Genomic DNA, 23,497 nt, shown 5'->3' on the forward strand with positions numbered 1-23,497 from the left:
TACTTCTAATAACTTTAAAGAAAAAGGATTCATTCAGTGACTAAAGAGACAGTAAGTGATGCAGAATGATAGCATGGTAGGAACTAAAGGCTCTGTATCAACATCCAATTAGAGTAGTCTCTACAAATTTTAAGGTCCAGAGTCTGCTCCTGTCTCCATTTATGTCACCGGAGATCCTTTCCTGTCCCATCCATAGATGTCTCAGGCAGACTGGCAGTGAAATAGCACTAGCATAGAGTGGAAACAGAAACCTAGGATGTTTGTGATGGGGGAGAGAGACTCAAATCCCAGAGTGCCATGAAAAGCTTGCCATGCTCTCTTGAACACTGGGCTATTACAGCTGGGGTGGGGTCAGTAGCTCTGACCGAGGAAGCTGTGACTGGTCCAGAGAGATGGTCCCAAAAGGAATCACCTTCTCGAGGCCCGGTGTCTTCCCTCAGCTGCTAACTAGGAGGGCCTGTGCAGAAGCTGTCAGCTCTTTAGTGATTGTCAGCTCATGATTTCAGCTTAGCTCGACCGGGCAGCCTCCACGTCAGACCAGGGAGAGAGATGAGAGGCTCGTGTAGCTGGTTCCACACAAAGTAGCTTTATTGTTGGTTTGTACTCCAGCGAAGGGGAGGCTAGGGATAACAACGTAGGAGGCAAGAGAACATAAGTAACACAATAATAATTTCAATGAATGCCCACAAAGCTCCCTTAATCAAAGATGCAATTCATCCTGTTATTCCCATCATCCAAAAAGGTCAACGTAGATAAATTTCATCTTTGGACAGGGATGGGGCTTCTGAGAGGGAGTATAAGCAAGATTTGCTAGCTTTGTGGTGAGAGGGGAGGTTTTGGGGTTTAAGGAGGTTTGACAAGGGTTGAGGGAAATGGGGGTATTTTGGGGTAAAAGGGGCGGTAACATATAAACTAAGGATCAGTTTTTCAGGCTGTGTCTGGCCTACGGCTTGACTTTTGCTGGAGCTTCTTGTTCAGCTTTCTGTTTCGTCTGCTGCTGTGTGGTGGAACGATCTTTTCTCTGGTTGGTGGGCATTTGGCGACGTTTTCGTCTCCATGCAGAGCTGGTCTGGTTTTTGTATTTGACTCAGGAGAGTTCTTGTTGGTGTTTGTGGAAGCAGTGTTCGTAGGGCCTCGGTATGGTTTTATATTTTTTCCTGGGAACCACTTCGGGCCAGATGGTAGCTGGACACAGGCATAGCCTCTCCCCCAGGTAATCAATTGGAAAGGCCCAGAGACCTGGTGTGATTCTGGGTCCTTCACCAGCACTAGTGGCTTCTCTGTGAGCTTAGCCTGGGTTGAATTTGAGAAGTGGTGGAGTACTGGGGGGTCAGGCTCTGATGAGGTACCATTTAGAAAGTTAATGACGTAGAGAGCCTTACAGAGTCTTTCAACAGGAGACAAAATTTCGGTTTCTCTCCGTTGCTAATTGAGGACTCTTTTGAGTGTTTGGTGGGTCCTTTCTACGATGGATTGTCCTGTGGGATTGCCAGGTATGCCTGTCTTGTGTTTTATCCCCCACTGGTTGAAGAAATCTTCTAACCTGTGAGAGGTGTTGTTGCAGTGGGGATCCTGCAACATGCATATACCAAACCAGGAGTCCCGTGGAAAGGAAATATATACGGACAGACAGATTCTTGCTAGCTGTTTCAGAGATGTTTATTTCTCCAGCCGCATGGCCGGAGCTCTGCTGAGGAACTGTTCCAGTCACGGGACCAAGGGTCCTTCTGCCCGCGCAGGGAACACAAACCAACCAATGGGAACGAGGCTGAGCAGGGCCAGGGAAACCCCGTGTCTGTGCCCTCAGGGCCCCTCTCCCAGGGCTGCATGGCAGGGGAGGGACCCCAACACCGTGTAGGCAGGCCCATTATCTGTTTTGATTTCTTCAGGGACTCTCAGGGTGGCAAAGGCAAGGAGAAAATGCTTGATGACGTGGACTGCATTTTCCCCTGCGTGGGCTGATGCAAACGCTGCCCCAGAAAATGTGTCGACTGACACGTGCACGTATTTGGATCTCCCAAAGGATGGGAAGTGGGTTACATCGGTTTGCCACAATTGGCAGCTGTTCAGACCATGGGGGTTGACTCCGGTACCCATAGATGGTATTTGGTAGTTCTGGCAGTTCAGGCACATTGCAATGATAGCTTTTCCTTGATCTTTTGAGAGCCTGAACATCTGACGAGGGCAGGAATGTTTTGGTGAAAAAATGCATGTGACAACTTTGCCTGGGCAAAGATGTCAGAGACGTTTGCAGTCTCTGCTGGCATGGCCAGTGCATCTGCTCTCCTGTTCCCTTCGGCAATGGGACCAGAGAGGTCGGTGTGTGACCTCACATGCATAATGTAGTAAGGCTGTTTTCTGTGGGAGATTAAATGAATTAATGTAGAAACCGATTGGTATAATTTTTGGTTGGAGACCTCTTTTAGAAAAGCATGTTCAGCCCTCATAGCTATGCCAGCGACATAAGCTGAATCTGTGACCAAATTAAAAGGTTCATCTTTAAACGTCTCAAAGGCTCTGACAACACCTGCTAACTCGGCAATCTGTGGAGATCCCTCTACTATTTGGATATCAGACTCCCATTTTTGAGTATTGGGTTGCCTCCAAGTCATGACAGACCGATAGGACGAGCCAGAGCCATCTGTAAAGACAGTCAGAACTTTGAGAGGTTTTCTACTTTGGATTAATTTTGGAATCAATTTAAAAGCTGCATCACGGTAGAAAAATCTATGTTTTGGCATGTGAATGGAAATTTGGCCTGTGTAGCTATCTAGGGCAAACTGGAGGCTCTCATTGGTCTGGAGCAACTGCTTTAGATCTCCAGTGGTCAAGGGCAAGTATATGCATGTGAACTCACACCCTGCGAGAGAGCGGAGACAAGTTCTGGCCTTTTTTATTAAATGTGCCATTACTTCTTGGAAGGTGGTTAATGTCTTTGTAGGTTGATTGCTTGTGAAGACCCATTCCAGTATCAGCAAAGGGTCTCTGAGTTGAGGGTCCCATTGGAAGATCAGTCCGTGTAAATGGGAAGCCTTACCCAAAACTGCAAACTGGAGAGGCAAGCTGGGTTCGACACAATGGGCTTGGCGTGAAGACAGGGCTTCTTGGACTTTGGTGATGGTATCTCAGGCTTCAGATGTGAGGGCATGTGGAGAGTCCAAGTCTCCGCTGCTGCGGAGGAGGTTGAAGAGGGGAGTAAGGTCTTCTGTTGTGACTCCTAGTAAGGGGCATATCCAATTTATGGATCCGCACAGGCTGTGTAAGTCCCTTAGGGTTTTGGGATCCTCTTTGATGGGGAGTTGCTGGGGTATGATGGTGCTCTCACAGATCTGGAGGCCGAGGTAAGTCCATGGGCTGGAGTGCTCCACTTTGTCCTCACGGATCTCGAACTCTGCTTCTTCTATGGCTTCAATTGTCTTTTTAAGAGTTCTGCCCAAATAAGTTTTTTTCTGATGCACAGATTAGGATGTCATCCATATAGTGGTGGATGATTGCTTCCAGGAACAGGCTTCTGATAGGGGACAGAATGTGGGCAACGTACCACTGGCAGATGGTCGGGCTGTTCTTTATGTGTTGTGGGAGGACGAGCCGGTGGTATCTTCTGAGTGGGGCTTGTTCGTTAAGAGAGGGGATGGAGAAGGCAAACCGTGGTGCGTCCTGGGGATGGAGCAGGATGTTAAAGAAACAGTCTTTTATGTCTATGATGCCTAGCATCCAGTCTCGGGGCAGCATCAATGGGGATGGCAGACCGGGTTGGAGGGGGCCCATGTCTTCAACGACCTCATTGATCTTCCGTAGGTCATGGAGTAGTCTCCATTTGTCTTTGCCGGGCTTTTTCAGCACAAAGACAGGGGAATTCCAAGGGCTCGTGGTCTCGGTGATGTGACCTTTGGCAAGTTGCTCTTCCACCAGGGCTTCCAACGCGTGGAGTTTTTCTTCTTCAAGGGGCCACTGTCTTATCCACTTTGGGTTGTCAGTCTTCCAGGTGAGTGGGGGAGTAGATGCTAGCACATGTTTTTCAGTGGCCCCAGTCGGAAATCCTGGCTGGGAATGGTGAGGGTGGCACTCAACTGGGAGAGAAGGTCTCTGCCCCATAGGGTGATGGGGGCCCTTACCACGAATGGTCGGGTGGTCGCTGTCTTGCCCTCGGGTCCTTCAATGATGACATTTCGTTTGCTTCTCATGGATACTGCAACTCCACCAATCCCAGAGATCATACCTGCCACTGGCTCCAGTTCCCAATTCCCTGGACACTCGGAGGGGGCGATGATGGTCACATCTGCTCCAGTGTCCAGCATCCCTGGACGGTAGATCCTCTCTCCTTTACAGAACAAGCTGCACTCTATAGTCGGTTTGTTTGAGCCTGCAATCTCTATCCACATTGCTGTTGGATTGAGAGGGAGCTGTTCTGGGCAGTTCTGTGAAAGTAAAAAGGCTTGTGCAATCGGTGTTCCCTGTGGGAGAAAGAAAGGTGTGTCCGTGCAGCAAAGCTGGACAAGAATCTCTTGTCCAGGGTGCACTGTTTGTATCTCTGGTAATACAAAGAGTTGTTCTGGACCATGGAGGGTATCGCTTAGGATAAGAATGTCCCATGGGCCGTTCTGCGGTCCGTACTTTTCTGTGGGGATACAGTAAAAACTCTTGTCAATAAAGTTAAGTGGCAGTGATGTTACCAGTTGACATCTGGTTCTGATTGGTAGCACTCCGTGTGTTGGATCCTTCTCATGTGTTCTGGGATCGCCTGGGATGATGGTGCCGGCTGAGGTCCAGTTGTCTGCCCTCAGTGATCCGATGTGGGTGGGGTAGTATGGCCTTTGATTTGTTATCTGAGCGCGGGGCCTTGATACCGCACTTCGATGGAAGTTTTTTGAATGCTGCTGGTGCTGTTGCTGTCTCTGGTGCCTTTGGTACGCGGCACAACGGTCCTGGGTGGGTGACCTTTGTGGGCAGTCCTTTATAAAGTGTCCAAGTTCACCACAATAGAAACAGCGGGCATTCTCCTTAGAGACTGCTGCAGCAAATGCACCAGAAACTCCCTCTGTGATGCCCTTTACAACTGCTTGGGTCATTGTGTTTTCTGTGGATGTGTGTCTGGTACAGGTCTCTACCATTTGGTCTATTGTGGATTCTGTGTCCATGGGTAGGGCCGTCAAAATATTCTTACATTGTTCATTAGCATTTGCCATGGCAAGTTTATCTAAAAGTTCCTTTCGTCCATCTGGACTCTCCATCTGTTTCTCTAAGCTAGCTTTTAAACGATCAACGAACTTAATGAAACTTTCATTTGCTGACTGTTTGATGTTAGAGAAATATTGTGTAGGAACAGAATCATCTAGAGTAAGGAGCAGCGATGTCTTTGCTGCAATAGCTATGTCTTGTAATGCTACTTCAGATAAGGTTGTAGCTTGATCTGAGGGTTTTTGGAGGTCACCTTCTCCAGCCAGTTGTTCTATTGTCCAATCTGTCTGGTTTGCATCTTTGGCATAAGAGTCAGACAATGTTTTTAAATGTCTCTTCCAATGCCTTTCCCATAACATATATTCGGCAGGGGAAAGGATGCAATTAATAATGTTTTTAATATCATGTGGTACTAATGTATAGGCAGAGAAAGTGGCTTCTAATAAGTTTCTAAAGAAATGTGACCCTCTCCCATGTTCTTTTGCTGCCTCGCAAAGCTCTTTGACTTCTTTGTATGCGATAGGTTCCCATGTTTTTGTAGTTGATGGACCACCCCTCCTCCCTTTCCCTATAATGACTGGGAAGGCTGAGATTTTCTGGGCTAGCTCCCAGTCTCCCTCCCGGTTCGCCTCCCTGCGTGTCTGTGCCCAGTGGTCCTCTGATTCAGAATTAGAGCTGCTGCTACTGTCATCTGAAAATGAGGGCTTGGCTGTTGCAGGGCGGGGCTGTGATACAGGGGCCGTAGCGCAGCATTTTTGAAATGCCAGCTTTGCTTTAGCCAGGGCAGGAGTAGCGGGGGGTCGGGGGTGTTTTGAGGGATGGGAAGGGGGTCTGTTGTGGCAACATGGGGCTGGAGAGGCTGTACAGCAGCAGGTCGTTTGGGGGGAGGTTGGGTTGCAGGTGATGCCGGTTTCTCAATTTCATGTGGAGTCAGCATGGGCTGCAGGAGGGTGTGGGGCGGCGGTGGGCTTTAGGGCAGGAGCGGAGATGGGGATTTTGCAAGAACCCGTGGTAGGGGGAGGGGGGAGTGTAGGAAGAGAGGGATTAGTAGCAGGGATTGCGTAAGATGTAGCTGTGGGGGGAGAGAGCGGGTCTGGCGGCGTTTGCCAGGGTGGCGGGGCTATTGGCGGTGGGGGGAGGGGGGAGGGAGAGTCTGCTCCATGTGCGGCAGCCTGGGGCAGTGGCGTGGATAGCTGCATTCCACCAGCGGCGAGAGGGACAGACGCTGGCGGGGGGTGTGACGCTTGTTCCATGCCCCTCAGTGCGTGCGCAGGGCTGTGTGGGACCAGCCCCGTGTTGTACCATGCCTGCTCTGTGGGTGCAGGGAGGGGCAGCGGTGGCGGAACGCATTGCTGGGGCGGGGCTGCCATGGTTAGGCCCGCGGGAAGCAGGGACACGGCAGGGAGCAGGGACACGGCGGGGTGCAGAGACGCAGTGGGGTGGGGGGGGTCAGAGGCACCGTGAGCCGGTGCAAGAGGGGGAAGTGTGGTGTCGTGTGCGAAGGATTGCGAAATACCAGGGGGATTGCGCTGGGGGGGGCTCAGAGCCGTCCATCCCGGGGAGGGGGGATGGGTCTGGGGGTCTCGTGTGCACTGCCTGGGGGGTGGCAGCAGGACTGAGGGGGCAAGCAGGGGGGTTTGGGTATGGGAGAACTGCTGGGAATACGGGATTGGGGTAGGGAAGTGGGGCGGCCGGCGCCCCAGCCGGGCCAGGGCCGGGGCGGCAGGCGGGCTGGCCATTGCCGGAGGTGGAGAGGGGGAGTGGGAGGGGGGAAGGGCAGAGAACGGGTTTGGCTGGGGTGGGTTAGTCGCACAACACGTTTTAACCATTAAATGAAATAAAGGAATGAATTTGGAACCAGAGAGGTTTCCAGTTGCTTGAGAGGAATAGAGTTTCTTCCCCACTTTGTCCCAGAACGGATCAGAAAGGACAGAGTCTTTGGTGGCATCAGGAAAACTTTGAGATATCCAATTAGTGAAAGATTTGAGATTTTTCTTAGAAAGAACACCTTTAGATAATTTAAAGTTGGATTTTAAGAAAAAGGTTAGAAGAAAGGGGTATAGGTCTCTCTCAAATTGGGAAAGGCTGGGTTTAGCTTGCCTATTTCCCATTTAAGTTCCTCCCTCAGCAGAAAAAAGAGAAAAAAACCCAAAAAGGACTTAAAAGTTTTTGCGTGCAAGAAAGAGAGGAGAGCCTGATTTGAAACTTACAAATTCCGTCTTCTGCTGGGGCTGGCTCCTGTTGAAGTCCAAAAAAAGTCTGCTGGGGGGATGGTCCGGCCAGTTCGATCCTCAGGGGTTTCTTCCCCAGGTGAGAGAAGCGAGTGTCTCGAACTGTCCCCCTCCAAAAGGCCATGCTTAAACGTAGGTCCTTTTTTTCAGAGGATCAGCACACGAACAGCTGGTTCTGTCTTGGCGTGGTCAAGACGCAGCTCAGGCCAGGAATCCAAGGTCCGGGGTCCAATGGCTGTTCGGGCGCCAGTTGTTACAGCTGGGGTGGGGTCAGTAGCTCTGACCGAGGAAGCTGTGACCGGTCCAGAGAGATGGTCCCAAAAGGAATCACCCTCCTGAGGCCCGGTGTCTTCCCTCAGCTGCTAGCTAGGAGGGCCTGTGCAGAAGCTGTCAGCTCTTTAGTGATTGTCAGCTCATGATTTCAGCTTAGCTCTGCAGGGCAGCCTCCACGTCAGACCAGGGAGAGAGATGAGAGGCTCATGTAGCTGGTTCCACACAAAGTAGCTTTATTGTTGGTCCGTACTCTGGTGAAGGGGAGGCTAGGGATAAGCTCTCTCTGCCCTCACAGGGTCAGAGGGCTGGCTTTATAGGGATACAGGGGGTGGGTGTCAGAGCGTAAAGGCCAATGGATTACAAAGGATCTGCATAGGGTCTCACAGAGGATTCTGGGTCTGTCTTCTTCTCTCCATAACTGAAGAGTAGCTGCCTTCCCAGGGGGGTCCTGCTGGGAGATTGCTCAATCTCCTTATCTCAGCAGACGTCCCTCCAGGGCAGTGGCTGGGCATACCCTACACTGGGCTGCTGCTGTGCCTGCGGCAGAAGGATGAGCATCCCCACACCTGCTGTTCCTGTCCAAAACAGGTAATGACAGGGGCAGTGTTGGCCACAAGCCATGCAGCCAAACCAGGTCAGTCATTACTCCAGAAGTGTTCATGACAGCAAGGAACACAGAAAATATTTCCAAGCTTCCCCATCCTCCAAAACCTGCTGCTGCTGCTAAGAGGAAGAAGTAGTCAAACTGATATTTGCACTAGAGACCTTGAGCGTGTAGCATCAAACCTGCCTAGAGATTGAGATATAAGGGTGAGTCATTGCAGGAGCAGACTTGGGGAGGAAAAAGTTACAGCCCTGGAGTTTTCATTTTGTTTTTACAGCTTTCAGCAACTATTCATTTTTGAAGTAGCTCTTCAGCAATTCATGGTTGAGAGTAATGCCATTTTCTTTCATACTCATCTCTCTACGCAAAACAATGTTGAAATGATAAGGATGATTATAGATGCTCTCAGTCTAACTGGAACATAAGGGTGTGAGGGAGAAAACAGACATTAAGACTGGTATGATAAAGAAATGCATTAAAAATATTGCATAGCTTGCCTATAAGTATATGTAATGCACCTGAGGTTTGCCATAACCTTTGCAACAGGAGGGAATATAAAGGCAGGGGATCTCTAAGAGTGGGATGACAAGGCTTCATGCAGTAAACACATTTGCATTTTATTACAATGAACTCCCAAAGTTATCCCAAGGCAATTGCTCCTGGATTTGTAATTAACAATGTCACTGAATTGCATAAACACCATTATGCTGCATCCAGGATCTGCTTTTCTCTTCAACAATGTGGCCACTTTCACATGGTAGGTGCGGAATCGAGGCAAATGAGCCTTGCAGACCCCAACTGGCTTGGTGCCACCTCCTTTGGTGCTCCTAGAGTAGTGCAAGTTTGAAGCAGCCGGGATGGGGTCTGTGGCTCAGACCCAGGAAGCCATGACAGCTCCAGAGAGAGCTCCAGAGAGAGCTCCAGAGAGAGAGCAAGGGACAGTCCCCCAGAGGTCTGTGGCGATCCCTTGACCGCCGGGGAGCCTTTGCAGGGGGTGCCTGTCTCAGCAGGCTGTCAGCTCTTTAGTGATTCAGCGGGAGCGATTTCAGCTCTTGTCCTGTGAGGCAAACCCCAGGCCGGACCAGGAGGAGAGAGACGAGAGGCCTGTATAGCAGTTCCGCATGGGGCAGCTTTATTAGCCTGCACCCCGCGAAGGGAGGCTAGGGAAGAGCTCTCTGATCCCAGAGGGGCAGAGGGCTAGATCTTATAGGGGTACAGGGGTGGGTGTGAGAGGGTAAAAGCCAGTGGGTTACAAAGGATCTGCATAGGTCTCAAAGAGGATCATGGGTCTGTGTCCTCTCTCGCCGTAGCTGAAAGGTGGCTGCCTTTTCCACGGGGATTCTGCTGGGAGGTTGTGCAATCTCCCTGTCTCAGCAGGCCTCCCTCCAGGGCAGAAGCTGGGCATACCCTACACAAGTTGAGAAGTGTGATGCAGTGGGTGGCTCTACACCAAGCTGGCTCATACATAGCCCTGTGTACCAGCTTGCACTCACTTCAGACACAACTGCACTGCCCCATAGGCAAAAGGGGTCCCTACTGTCCCCTGGGATGCCCCAGACCCTGTGACAGCTCTGGCTTAGACCCTGTGCCTTCCCTGCTGCTGCCTGCACCTAAATAAACATTACATCAAAACAATTTTATCCCACAGACAAGCTTGCATTGAGCACATCCAACACTCGGTTAACTTTGACCAAGGCACAAACATGGCCTCTGCACCGTGTCCCTGCCTGGGCTGGCTAGATGATCTCCAAGGTCCACTCTGTAGGAACCCAGAGTGCTGAGAATATTTCTCTGTCTGTTTTTAAGGGTTCTTACCCCCCCAAACAACACTGTTTTAGCTTCAAACCTTGGAAAAAATTACCAACAGTCAGACAACAACTAGAAAATACAGTGGTGTGAATTAGGTGATAGACTACTATGTAAGATTGTCACAGGGTGAAAAATTTAGAGGTTTTAGGCTTCTCTTTGTAGTAAATAGATAAGAGTAAAAAATATCAAAATGGAGGATTGTTGTTGTTCTCTAAACCTTCTTCTTCTTCTTCTACTACTCCATATTGTGCAGTAAAAGTGCTTTGGAATGATTGGATAGAAAATTCTGCAGTTCCTAGTCGTGTTACTGAATAATTGGTAAGAAAGTGAAAATAATGTACATTTTTAGTAACTATTGGTTAAAATATCTTTAAAAGGCTATGTAAATCTTGATAATTGGGCTCATTCCTACTTTTCTTCCTTCTATGCTGTTCCTCTGATAAGACTTAATAAACAACTATCTGGAAGCACTGAAACTAAAGGAGACATCTCGGTTTATCTTTGAAACTCTTTGCAAGGACTTTCAGCAAATTCTCTCCCATCAGGAGAGACTTAATTTATGGCATGGTAAAGTGTCACACTCAAACCCAAAGCATTCTAAGATTCTATAACCATGGTCCAAATTCATATTCCAAGTTCCAGTTCAGGCATGGTACCAGGTGGACGCAGAGATGCAGCACTGTGTCCTAGCCACCAGTCCCTCCTGGGACACACACTATGGAACACCCTGCAGAGATGCCTGTGTGCTTTTGCAGAAGTTACCTGGGATCCTGCAGCACCCAGCAGTGCTTGTGATCTCTGGCCGAAAACTAGTCAGCTCAGGTTGCGTTAGACTCCACATCACCACTCAAAGCCTTTGCACCATGGTCCACAGACCTTAATGTCCAGGTTTTCCCATCTGTGATATGCCTGGTCCCCATTATATTGGACAATGCAAAGGAGCTGGCTGTACATGAACAAGAACAAATACAGAAACCAGAACACAAAAGAAGAACAACTGATCTATTGCCAGAGAGCCTCTGGCACAGGGAGAAGGTTTGTCCTGCACAGTGCAGCACTGCCCTGAGCAAGGACTTGACATGCTCCTGTAGGCACCATGAGCCACCCAGCTATGAAGTGTGTCACCTGGCCAGATCTCCTTAGCCTACTCAGCAGCTGAATAAACCTGCCCAGGCAGAGCTGCGCTGCCAGACACTGTGCACTGAGCTGTCCTGCCTTTCTCAGCAGGACTTGTGCTGTTCCATCCGGACTGAGAAGAGCCTCCTGCTGCAGTCACATTCCCCATTTACTGTGGAGCCGTAACTACCCAAGGATAACACTCCTGCCATGAGCACAGGCACTCTTGCAGGACTGCCACTTTGCTTCCTTACTTGGGTATGTGTTGATGGTATTGATGTGCATTGTTCTGATAACCTCTACTCGAGTCCCATGGCTGCTCTTCATGCACATGCAGATGCAGATGGCAATCCCAGCAATCACTCCCATTATAAATACTATGCCGAAAACAATTCCGGCTATTGCTGTGCCTCTGCAAGGGGAATGGAAACATGCAGTCAGACTCAGAAAAATAATGTTTACAAAACATAATTATTTTCTCAAGAGAAGCCCCTATTTGAGAAAAAAACCAACATATTAATTACTGAAAATGCTGCAAATTTTGATCCATTGAGGCATGTGAATAGAAAAAAATTAAAGATCTGAAACCAAAATGAGAAACTCTTTCAAAGTCACCTTTGCAATTGTGCCAGATCACTCTGCTTATTTACCATGTATTAAATCCTCCCATTCCAGGGCCATCTGAATTTATCTACTTTTAAACACTATGAGGAAAAATTCCTTCCCTTTCTCCACATAAGATCTTTTATTTTTTTCTGAAAGGTATTGGTATGATTTTCTTTTGAAAAGAAAGCCTAAGTTATCCCTAGCAATATATTTCAGAAGCATCCATGTGCATGATGTACTTCTGTAGAGTATTGTCATTGTTTTACCTAAGTCAAAAAGTCTTTCTGCTGTGCTTCTGAGCCCACAGATTAAGGAGAGCCTCCTCTTCTCAAGGCTAAGCAGCATGAAGCAAAGCAACACCTACCCTTTCACACTGCTGCTGCTGCAGCCAGCACACATATTTGAGGCTTAAACAATTTCTTTTAAAATGGTCCAGAGGAAGGAATTTAACTCAGCCCTGGAAGTAATGAATCAGACTTTCCTTGAAATTTTAATATGGAGAAAGGAAAGAAAGCCTTATTGCACTCTCACATTGGAGAACACCCTTGAGAAACCTCCAAAAATGTCACTAAGAGACACTGAAGAGCTTCCAATAATACTAAGAGCAAAATCAGCCTGTTGGGGTCTCCCCCTCTGCCATGAAGCCCTGGGAGAGGGGCCCTGGGGGGGAGACACGGGGTTTCCCTGCCCCTAGTCAGCCTCATTCCCGGTTGGTTGGTTTGTGTTCCCCTTTGTGGGAAGGACCCTGGGGTCCCGTGACTGGGGGAGTTCCTGAGCACAGCTCCGGCCATGCGGCTGGAGAAATAAACATATCTGAAACATCTACCAAGAATCTGTCCACGTATACTTCTTTTCCAGGGGACTCCTGGTTTGATATATGCATGTTACAGTAGTCCCCACTGTAACATCAGCCTTTCTGATGAACCCTGTTTCATGCAGGTTTGCTGTCAGCTACAGGCAGTGAAGCATATGTTCTATGAAAGATGGTATTTATAGCCTACCCTTTAATGAAAAAAGCCCAGTGACTTGCCAGAAATATTCTTACTCTGTGCATCTCTTCATCTTTCAGCAAAGACTTAAAATTGCAACCTTGCTGGCAACCTTTCTACTGGATATTTTAATCAATCCAAATTGATAGTTTGTCAGCATGAAATAAGCCTCACTAGGAATTATTGCAATGTAGAGAATAAAACAGGCACTGCAATACCACAAATATTAAGAGGAGTCTAAACAACATAGTTTAGATTTCCAGTACAAGCATGGGAAAACATAGCAGGCCCAATTTTCAAAACGTTGATAGTCTGCTTGCTTCAAAAAACTCAGCAAAGAGTCAGGATGGGCTCAATACCTGAAAAATGAGACCTTCTATTTAGGACCTAAAATGAATTTAAGAGCTTGTTTTTAGGCCCCAGCTATTCAGGAACTTGGCCATGATTTGCAGTACAATCACTTAATTGTACAGCCTAAGTAAACACAGACCATATGGTTTCATAATAAATACACTGCCAGAGAGCTAAATTGTTTTCTGCTGTTCTGTAGCAAAGAATGAAGAGTATGCAGGGAGAGCAAATCTGTTAATATTTTGCAGAATGTATGAAGATCTAATTAACAAAACCCTAACTCATGACAGCAAGCACCTGGCCATAAAACCAATACTTCAAAACACTGATGAGATCAAGTGCTTTGTATTAACTACCATGAGTAACTGAGAAACACAGCCACAATAATTTGCATCTAACAAAAAGGAGTTCTGATGCTCTTGGAAGATGTGACCAACATTATCACTACCTTGAGAGAAACTGTCTTAGGAGACAATAGTTTGATTCAGAAGACACTTTAAAACTATACTCTTTTCATTCCAGAAGGTTCTCTAATAGTATCACAATTTAAAAACTATGGTACCCTTTTTATAAACAAGGGATTCACTACTACTTTTGCTACATTCACTTAGTGAATGAAGCACTGTGAGCACTGCATTAGAGTTGCAGGGCACTCCCTTATGCAGAAATAATCCCTCTCCCAGCTGGATTCCCAGCAGCAGAACCAGTCACTGCTGACCACTGGCCTCCAGTCCTGCACTGCTTTGTTCATGGCTCACTGCTGCCCAGCTCCTGCATCCCTGGTGCACTCTGCCTGACTGATCTGCTCAAATCCCAGAAACCACAACATTTTCTTGTGCTTCCAATCAGCTGCACCCTGAGAAAAACTCAACCTCCATCCTTAAAACTCACAGAAGCATGTAACACACAGCACATGTTACCTTCCCAGTGCTAAATTAAAATTCCTGGATTAATAAAGCCCATTGTAAACACCATTTAAATAGTTTGCCTCCACTGTTTTCAAAGGTAAAGGCATCCTAGTTGCTCCAGAAGTGCTCAGCCAGATTCCATACTCCATCTGTGCTGAGAAACAGGTTGCACTCTTCATGGGCAAGATGCAGCTGCAGAAAGCCCCTCTGCATCTGCCTCCACCTGAAACTCAAAATGGGCTGAAGTCCACTGTTGGAAAAGGCCTCTCAGCCTGAGCACAACTATACTGTTTCAGAGGACTTAGGGAGATGTACTCTTTCAAATGTATATAACAAAATACATTTAACTCCATACCACTCTCTACTGGTGAGTCAAAATGTAAACTCACCCTGACTCAGAAACCTGCCCTTAAAGCCCCTCACAATGACCCCAGTGAAACCAGGAGCACATTGCCTCCACATATCAGGCTGCATCTTCTCAGCATCAAATCCTGGCAAGACAATGGTCATGTAGCAGCTTTTCTGGGCACACAGCACAAAAATAAATGTTTGCTCATTTTGTGGAAAGGCTATGACTAGAATGTATGAAGAAGAATAAGCATGTATTTTTTATGAAATGGTAAGGTTTCTCTTTGCCCTGTTACAGAATTTTTGAAAATAAATATCCTATAAGCAAATATGCTCTATTATTAAAGTCTGCTTGCCTTGTCCCTCTTTCTCTCACTGATGTTCTAAATATTAGTATAGAGACACGGAGGGATACAGTGGTTTTAGAGCTGTTCAAGGGAAAGTGCCTAAAGAAAAAAGGGACACTGTAAAGCAAAAGAAGACCTAGAAACTACACAACAGAGTCACAGAGCAACTAGGAAGTTTGAAAAAAAGGGATGATTTTGAAATTGAACAGTTTTAAGGAAAAACATTATGCAAAATCCTTCACAGAAACAAAGCTGTGGATACAAAATGCTGCTAGCAAGGATTTTCTTGCTATTTTCTAAGTCCGTGAGAGACTTTTCTCTCTCACAGAAGAGGTAGCAAGAGTTATGTAAACAATGAAATGCCTGCAACCTTGAGAAGTCTTGCTGATAGTATAGTAGAAAAATATTTTGACAATGGATGTTTTAGGATTCTAGCCAATCACCCCCAAGGGGTGGCTGATCCTTTGTCCAATTAGACTATGAAGAAAAAAGTCAATGAAAGAGTTTGTAAAATAATTAAATCAATCAATCTTGCTGCACAATTCCTGCCTGCTGGATCTTCTCTCCTCCTCCTCCTCCCTATGGCTGCGGGACACGGTAATATACCCTAGGGCTTTTTTAATATCTGGTGCCGCTGACATGGCCTGCACGCTGCGATGTGTCCTGATGCTGTGAGCCAAGCTGAATTTCTCTAGAGGTACACTGTTCCCCCTCCCACCCCCATCCACAGGCTGTGCCAGAAGTTCAGGATAGTAGTGACTCCCCAAAAGGGGAGATCCAAGCCTTCCCAGTGTATGAGGCTCTCCCAAATTCAGGGGAGCATGACAAGCATGAGGTGATTGCTTGGAAGGTTGCCCAGGATCTGCAATCCAAGGTGGCACAACATGGGCTAGGTTCTGCTGAGGTTGTGCAGATAATAAGGGTGATAAATACAGATTTGCTTTCTCCATTTGATATTAGACACTTAGGTCAAATTCTATTTCGAACTATACCATTTACAGTTTTTGAGAAAACCTGGAGAAAGCTGGATGACAAGTCTACATTAGGGAATATGCAGCTCCCTGCTGCTGATCCTAGACAGACAGCAGGAATGGATGCTTTGATGGGGACTGGTCCCTTCTCTGACCCCAGCCTACAGGGTACTTTGTCCTCTAGCGTCCTGCAGCAAGCTCAACAGGTCAGCATGGCTGCTGTGTTGAAAACCATAGAGTTGTCAGCACCCAGAAAGCGATATACTGAAATAGTTCAAGGGAAATCAGAGTCTCTCTTTTGTAGAGAAAGTTGCTGCTTCTCTCGAGAAGCAGGTTGAAGATGACAGGTTAAGGCAGATGGTGTTAAGGCAGTTAGTGAGAGATAATGCAAATGAAGAGTGCAGAAAAATCATAGATGCCTTACCAGGGGATCCTGAGGTAACAGACATGGTCGAAGCCTGCGCTAAGGTGGGATCTGGGAACCAGAGAAAGTCTGCTTTGGCTGCATTCCTGCATCTTCTGGTCGTGAACCAAAGCAACCAAAACAGGTGAAAAAACGGAAGCGGCCTAAGCCGAGCCAAAAAGAAAGCACACCAATCCCCCAGTGCAAGAGGTGTGGCAGGCCAGGGCATTGCTCAGACTATTGGAGATCCCTGACTCATGCCGATGGTCGGCCTTTGTCGGGAAACTTCCGCCAGGGTGCAAGGAGGGGGAATTGCTCTCCGATGCAGTCGCTCCCCCAGAGAGTGGCACAGGTACAGGCACAGGCCTACCCAGCCACCCTAGAGACAGCACCCACGGATCAGACGGGTTTGACGTCCACACCGCAGTCGTCTTAGACTCTAGCAGTATTTATAAGGTTCCCTTGGATGCATATGGACCTCTAGCCCAGGGATCCAGTGCGATGCTGGGGGGAAAACCTGATGTTGCCCATCAAGGAATCTTAGTGCACTCAGGAGTTATTGACACTGACTTTAAAGGTCAGATTTGCGCTATGGTCTCCACGCAAAACCCCCCTGTAACTATTCCTGAAAAGACCTGCCTTGCTAAAATAGTGCCTTTTAAGTCTTGTGTTCCCAGGATAGAACAAACCCACGAAGATAACGGCAGTGGATCTATGGGACTTCTGCAGGCCTTCTGGACTGCAGACATCTCTGACCAAAGGCCACAGATGACATGTACCCTGATCCTGCCGAATGCCCGTCTGCCCCGGACTCAGCTTCGAGGTTTGATTGATACGGCTGCTGATGTAACGATCATCTCCTTCTCTGCATGGCCTCCCTCATGGCCTTTAGCCCCGGTGGGATCGGCCATCGCAGGATTAGGAGGATCCACACAGAGCTATTTAAGCGAACGGCCTGTGGTGGTGAAGGACTCAGAGGGGCACCCAGCTACAATTAGGCTTTATGTTACTGCCACTTCCCTTAACCTTTGGGGGCGGGATGTGTTGGCAGCTTGGGGGGTATGGATTGGGATAAATTTTTAGCAGGGGTCACTGTGCGTAAAGGCGCACAATATCCTACACTGCCTTTGCGGTGGCTGACTAACATACCAATTCGAGTCAGGCTCTACGTAGTTGGTTGAATTAAGGGCTGTTATCATGGCTTTTCAACAATTCTCACAGGAACCTTTGAATTTGGTTACTGAAGACGACTAGAAAAAGCTTTGTATACAATCAATCACCTTACAGTACCACAAAATTCAAATAATCCTGTTATTCTGAATCATTTTCTCTCATTGAAGTCTTCAGGCGAGACACAACTGCCCCGGGCAAAAGCCTGGGCACGGAATTTACTTACTAACCAGTGGGAAGACCCGCATGAGCTTATCGTTTGGGGTTGTGGGTATACTTGCGTTTCCACAGATACTGGGGTACGATGGTTACCTGCAAAATGTGTTCGCCCTGAGGTAGAACAGGCAACCTCCAAATGATGACCAGAGCACCAACCATCCAAATGGCAACCAGAATGTAGATCATCAGCCTAATGACTCTTCTGATGTGACCAAGATGTCAACCATCAGGCAGATGGTCCTTCTACAAGCAGAGACTGAACTTTAAATTTCTTGTTATGGAGTCAGATAGTTAAAGCCTTAAGGATATATTTAGAATTAACAACTGACATAAATTTCTATTTCGCATTAATAGTAGAGTTGTTATCTTATCAAACAAAAAGGGGGAACTGTGGATACAAAATGCTGCTAGCAAGGATTTTCTTGCTATTTTCTAAGTCCGTGAGGGACTTTTCTCTCTCACAGAAGAGGTAGCAGAGTTATGTAAACAATGAAATGCCTGCAACCTTGAGAAGTCTTGTTGATAGTATAGTAGAAAAATATTTTGACAATGGATGTTTTAGGATTCTAGCCAATCACCCCCAAGGGGTGGCTGATCCTTTGTCCAATTAGACTATGAAGAAAAAAGTCAATGAAAGAGTTTGTAAAATAATTAAATCAATCAATCTTGCTGCACAATTCCTGCCTGCTGGATCTTCTCTCCTCCTCCCTACGGCTGCGGGACATGGTAATATACCCTAGAGCTTTTTAATACAACGCCAATGAAGAGAAGAGAACTGCCACAGAAAAATAATGCGTGGAAAAATAAAGACTGAGAGAGGGAAAAGTAATTTTAAAGCTGTGGAAAAGTCAAGAGACACTGTCAAGATAAAAATCAGATATTTAAAGAAGAAGCTTTCCTTCTGTTTTTAGCAACATCCCACTGGAAAGAATAAAAATCTCATTCCCAGCTTAACATTTCTGGCCCAGACTGGTTCATTCATTTTTTAACTATATCACTTGGTGGATTTCTTTTCTGAAAATCTGTCCAGCCTTGACCTAATCTCAGGTAAATTTTAGCATCCACAGCCTCACATGGCAATGAGTTCCCCAGCTTAATTATAAAAGAATCATATAGCCACAGAATGGTTTAGGTTGGAAGGGACCTCAAAGACCACCTAGTTCCAACCTCCCTGCTATTGGCAGGGATGTCTTTTACTAGACCATGTAGCTCCAAGCCCATCCAAGTTGGCCTTGAACACCTCCATGGATGGGACATCTCTGGACAACCTGTTCTATTGCTTTGCCACCCTCTCAGTAAAGAATTTTTCCTAACATCTAATCTAAACCTGCTCTCTGTCAGTTTAAAACCATTATGTATCTGACAAACTGTCTCCTCTGTGACTGTTCTTAACTGAATGCCCAATAGTTTTCTCTGAGACTCCTAGCCCTCAGCTCATCATCCAGAGCCCTCAGCTTTTCACCCACAACCCTCAGCTCATCACCTACCAGCTACCCCTTTCTTCACTGCCCATGATTTTACCGACCTTTAGAATCATGCCCGGCAGCCAACTCTTCCCCTGCAGAAACTCGGTTCCTCTTGGCTGTTCTGCCTACAGGGATTGCTTCATGCCTTGAAGCCCTGGCCACTCCTCACTGCACTTTTTCTCAACCTCTTTTGTTGTTTTCTGAGAGCATGGTATTAGATCTGTTTTTTCTTGACCGTCAAACAGTCAGGTTTTATGGCACTATTTACCATAGTACCAAGTCTCATTTCTGAGAGTAATGTCAGTCCAGAGCCTACCAAGTTCTCTGGGAGCTTGGGTTGTTTTCCCCTGGATGCAAGATACAGTGTTTGTGGGCCCTAGATTTTCTGTCTCAATGCCTGGACTCCTGTCCTCTGCTGCAGGACACAGGCTCAAGCACAGGTGAGCTTGAGCCACCAGTTTTGCTGAAACCCAGCTCACTCTGTAATACTGTATCAATCAAGAAGGGACAGTGCTCTGCACCAGAGATGCATTTATATTGTTATAAAGGTCTTTTCAACTTGTTATTGCTAATGTTAGCAATTTTACAGCAATTTGATCAAGTATGGCAAGTTGTGAGAAGTATGTGAGGATCAATATTCACGCTCTGTCTTCACAAGTTTCATTACCATATCACTGCAAGAAAGATGTGCCATTCTCAGACTTTTGTTTGCTCAGCTGATCTCTTACATCTCATCATCTTTCCTAATTTCCAATACCTTATTAATTCTCCAACTAATTTATTGCCAACTCCCTGTATCTATGATTTGCTGGCACTGCATCTCTAGAATAATGTTAATAATAATGTGTGCAATACTTCGGAAAATTACTGCTAGTATTAATAAATGCCTTTTAATTTTTCCCCCTTTAAGGCATTTGAAAAGAAGCTGATAAGTGATTTTTAAAAACTCACTCTCTGAGATAAAATAAAACAAAAAAAATCAATGATCTTTGGTATTCTGATGCAGACATTCCTTTTTGGGGAAAAATACTCTTTGGACTCTTAATCAGACTAAATGTGATTTGGAGGGAGGCAGTGTTGGACTATTTATTTAATTTGGTTGGCAAACCCCTTGGTTACTTGGACCGATAACAGAACTGCAGCAGCATCACATGCTATTTTCTCTGGCCTCCACCAGAGCAGGCAGACTTGTTCTGGGGCATTTGCGCCTCCCCACTCCCCTTATTTTCATAAGGATAAAACCACGTAGTGAGTGATCCTCTAAGAGACTGGTTTTGCTGTCCAGATTATTTTGGCTGGGGTACCTTGAGAACCTCATAGCAAAAGATGGTGGAAGAGTGACTGAAGCAGTTGGGGTACCCCATGGCTGAGCAGCCTTCTCAGCAGAGTTTTACAGCCCTGGAAAAAGGGGTACACGAGGGTAATGTGGACTGAAAAATCAACCAACTTGGAAATCAGTTAAGTAATCAAGCTAGCTGCTGCTTACTGTTTTAAATTAAATAATTAGTTTACAGAGTGGCAACAGAAATGGACCAGGCTTGCCTTTGAGGCTTTACTTTGCAAGGCGTATTTATACAAAATTCCATCTAGTACTTCTTTTAAATATGCTTTTTATCACAGTGAGGAAGGCAATGATCGTCTGCTTCCATAAACAAATCCTGTACACCTATGTTAAAACTGGGTACAGAGTACACTTGGACAATATTTCCCTTCTTTTGCTCCTACGTGGTTGTATTTAAGGTGTGTTGTTAATATTTAATTCCTTCCAAATAGTTTCCTCTGTGCCATTCCCTCTCTGCCTTGCTACATTTGCTGAACTCAAGCACCAATATACCCAGAGCAGGAGCTGTCCAAGGAAAAGACAGTGGGTAATCATCCTGGTTCCTCAACTTCTTCCCCCAGCTCCATGTGGACAGATCACCACTCTGAGACTGCTCCATAAGCTACATAATCTTACAAAGGGTTAAAGGACATACTGCCCATCAGTACTGCCAGGCCTGAGCAATTGGATACCTTCTACAGCTTGTTAAAAGGCTGCTGAGTCACTGATGCATAACTGTTGCACAGTTGCAGAACTAGAGAAATATCATATAATCTGTAAACCAAAAGGATATGTAATTACAGCTTGTTCTGGTTTGGGCTATCATCAGACAGACTTTGCAGAAAATTTGCCCTTTGAAAAATATGTAGACAGTTTATCCTTACTTCCTTTATGCCAAACCATATGCTTTTCTCCCCAACACACTGCCAGATGTGCTGCTTGCCAGCAGTGCTGCAATGTGCTTCAAGTAAGCAATCCTGGAAAAGCCATGGTATCTCCTACAGTAAAGTGAGTAGAGACTTCCTCTAGCTGGCTCCCAAGCTGCTTTCCCTGCCTGAGATCTTCCTGCACCCCTAGACAGAGGGGTTAGATGGAGGGATGCCATCTCTTCCACCCTGCTTATGACTCAGTGTAGGCCTGGCCCAGAAATAATTTTATGGATAGAGGGAATGGTGCATGAAACATAGTTGGGAGGAGCATGCTGCAATACAGCAGCACAATACTTACTATACAGGAGTGTTCTTAACAGATCAGGCTAAGCAAATACATTTTAATCAGCCCATCCTGTCCAGCATTTTCATCCAACATGTGCACACATGCAGATGCTGGCTTTGAAACACAGAGTCTATCTGTCTGGCAGTTCCAAAATTTCAGAACATTGCTGCAATGGGGAAAAACCCAACCCAAAATTTTGAATTAAAACAAGAGATTAAAAGAGGGCAGAAATACACAAGTAATGAATAAGAAACTTTTTTTTTCACCTTTCATGTGAAAGAACACTGTTTAGGGTATTGCAAAATTTCCAGTTACCACTTTTCACCCTCATGCTCTCCTCTGTCCGTTTATTGCAGCAGCTCCTGTCACCTTCTCAGACATCCTGTTCCCTGCAGTCATGACCTCCCCTCACTCTTTAATGTGCTTTACATGCTTCCCTAGAAAGGAAATAGAAGCCATAATGCAATTCCCACTTTCCAACACATTCCTTGCTGTGCTCACAAATTCAAGGCCCAACCTGATATTTCCTTAAATAGAAAAATATGGCTCAGCTATACCTAATACAGCATTTGCTTTAATTTAGGGATTTTTATTTTTTATTATTGCAGTTTGCACTGCTGGCTGGCCCTGCCATATAAAATACTTCCTGAATCAACAGCAACAGGAGAATCTGAAATCACTGCCCAATTTCCACCCCTCTAAGCATCAAAGCACGAGAGAGGTCAGGATGATATAGTGGGCTTCCAAGAAGACTAAAAAGTTATTAAACCCCGGTTACAGATAACTTTTGGCTGTTGGGTTACTGCGTATAGATATCTAGGAGAATCACAGGATCATGGTATTTCTAATAATTCTTAACATGCACTTTCTGACACTGATTTTACTTCTAGTAGCTTCTACAAACTCCATGAGCTGAGTGCAGGTGAATCCTGCAGCTCCCCCCCTGGGGAATTCTTGCTGGAGGAGCCTAAGCTACTATTGTGACTTCTGAATATCTTACCAGTTAGATCCTGAAATCTCTGACCTATCGACAGCCAAACCTGCATGGTTTTACCCAGGAGTATATCTACATGGTATTTTTACCCAGCCTGAAGCCAAACCTGTAGAGTCACAGTTGCCAGAAAAGTTGATAGTTCAGCACCTTTTGGTGTATCTGCTGCCTGCTTTGTGCTGTAACAAATCCCCAGAACAGCCACCCAATGTGATTTTGATGTGCCAGGGAACATTCTGCACAGAGATGACTGATTTTTGGTCAGTGAAACAGCTGTGCAGACACTAAAGGAAAGGGTCAAGAGATGGAGCTTTTAACATTTGCACCAAGGCAGAATGTAAGTGACACACACAATAACTGATTTTTAAAAAAGGAAGAACTGCAATGGCTGTAATCAGTAAGAGCGATTCTTCAGTATTTCAAAGTCAATGGGCTAAACAAGGAAAGTAAACGCTAGATATGGAAACCAACAGAATGCTCTGCCATGCTCCAGGACATCTTCAGAGCCCTCCCTTCATTTCCTTGCTGCGCCAACAAGCAAGCTATCTTATCTTGTTTCACAGCACTCTATCCATTCTAATCAACTTCAGCTGCAAAGTTTTGCATAACAAAGGCTGGTCCTTCCTGTATTTAATTTTCTCCACATAAAACCATTTTCTTTGCAGCCTTTTGTGTGCCATCCAGCCGCTACCACAAGCATTGCAGCATGAGCTGTTGGTGTTGGTGATGCCAAATGATTTTTGCCTTTTCCTTTTATATATTCTCTGTATTCTTTAGACATGTATTTGCAGCTCTGTAGCTTATTCTTGTATCTGTGGCTGGTTTTCCCAGTACTTTTCCCTACCTCTTCCCTAGGCAGAAAGACAAAACATATTTCAGAGCTCCAAGCCCCAGGGGCTACAAGGCCCCTATCCTATCTTGGTTCTTTCTGGGAACCAAGGCCAAAACCCAGCTCTTCGAGACACATTTTCATAAACAAAG

At 46.2% G+C, this 23,497-nt stretch overlaps 2 long non-coding RNA genes across 2 annotated transcripts in view; one reads left to right on the forward strand and one right to left on the reverse strand.

Moving 5' to 3' along the window:
* Nucleotides 1-23,497, forward strand: part of LOC121661234 — a 90,500-nt gene that overhangs the window by 63,326 nt on the left and 3,677 nt on the right. The window lies entirely within an intron of this gene.
* On the reverse strand, nt 564-7,735 carry LOC121661235. Its single transcript, XR_006014890.1, has 2 exons — nt 7,389-7,735; nt 564-620 (listed from the first exon to the last, which is right to left on the reverse strand). It is a non-coding gene; the product is annotated as an uncharacterized LOC121661235 (long non-coding RNA).

Source organism: Corvus kubaryi, unplaced genomic scaffold, assembly GCF_017639235.1.
Source record: "Corvus kubaryi isolate FWS band 111438036 unplaced genomic scaffold, C.kubaryi_AGA036_p1.0 37127, whole genome shotgun sequence".
Lineage (NCBI taxonomy): Eukaryota > Metazoa > Chordata > Aves > Passeriformes > Corvidae > Corvus > Corvus kubaryi.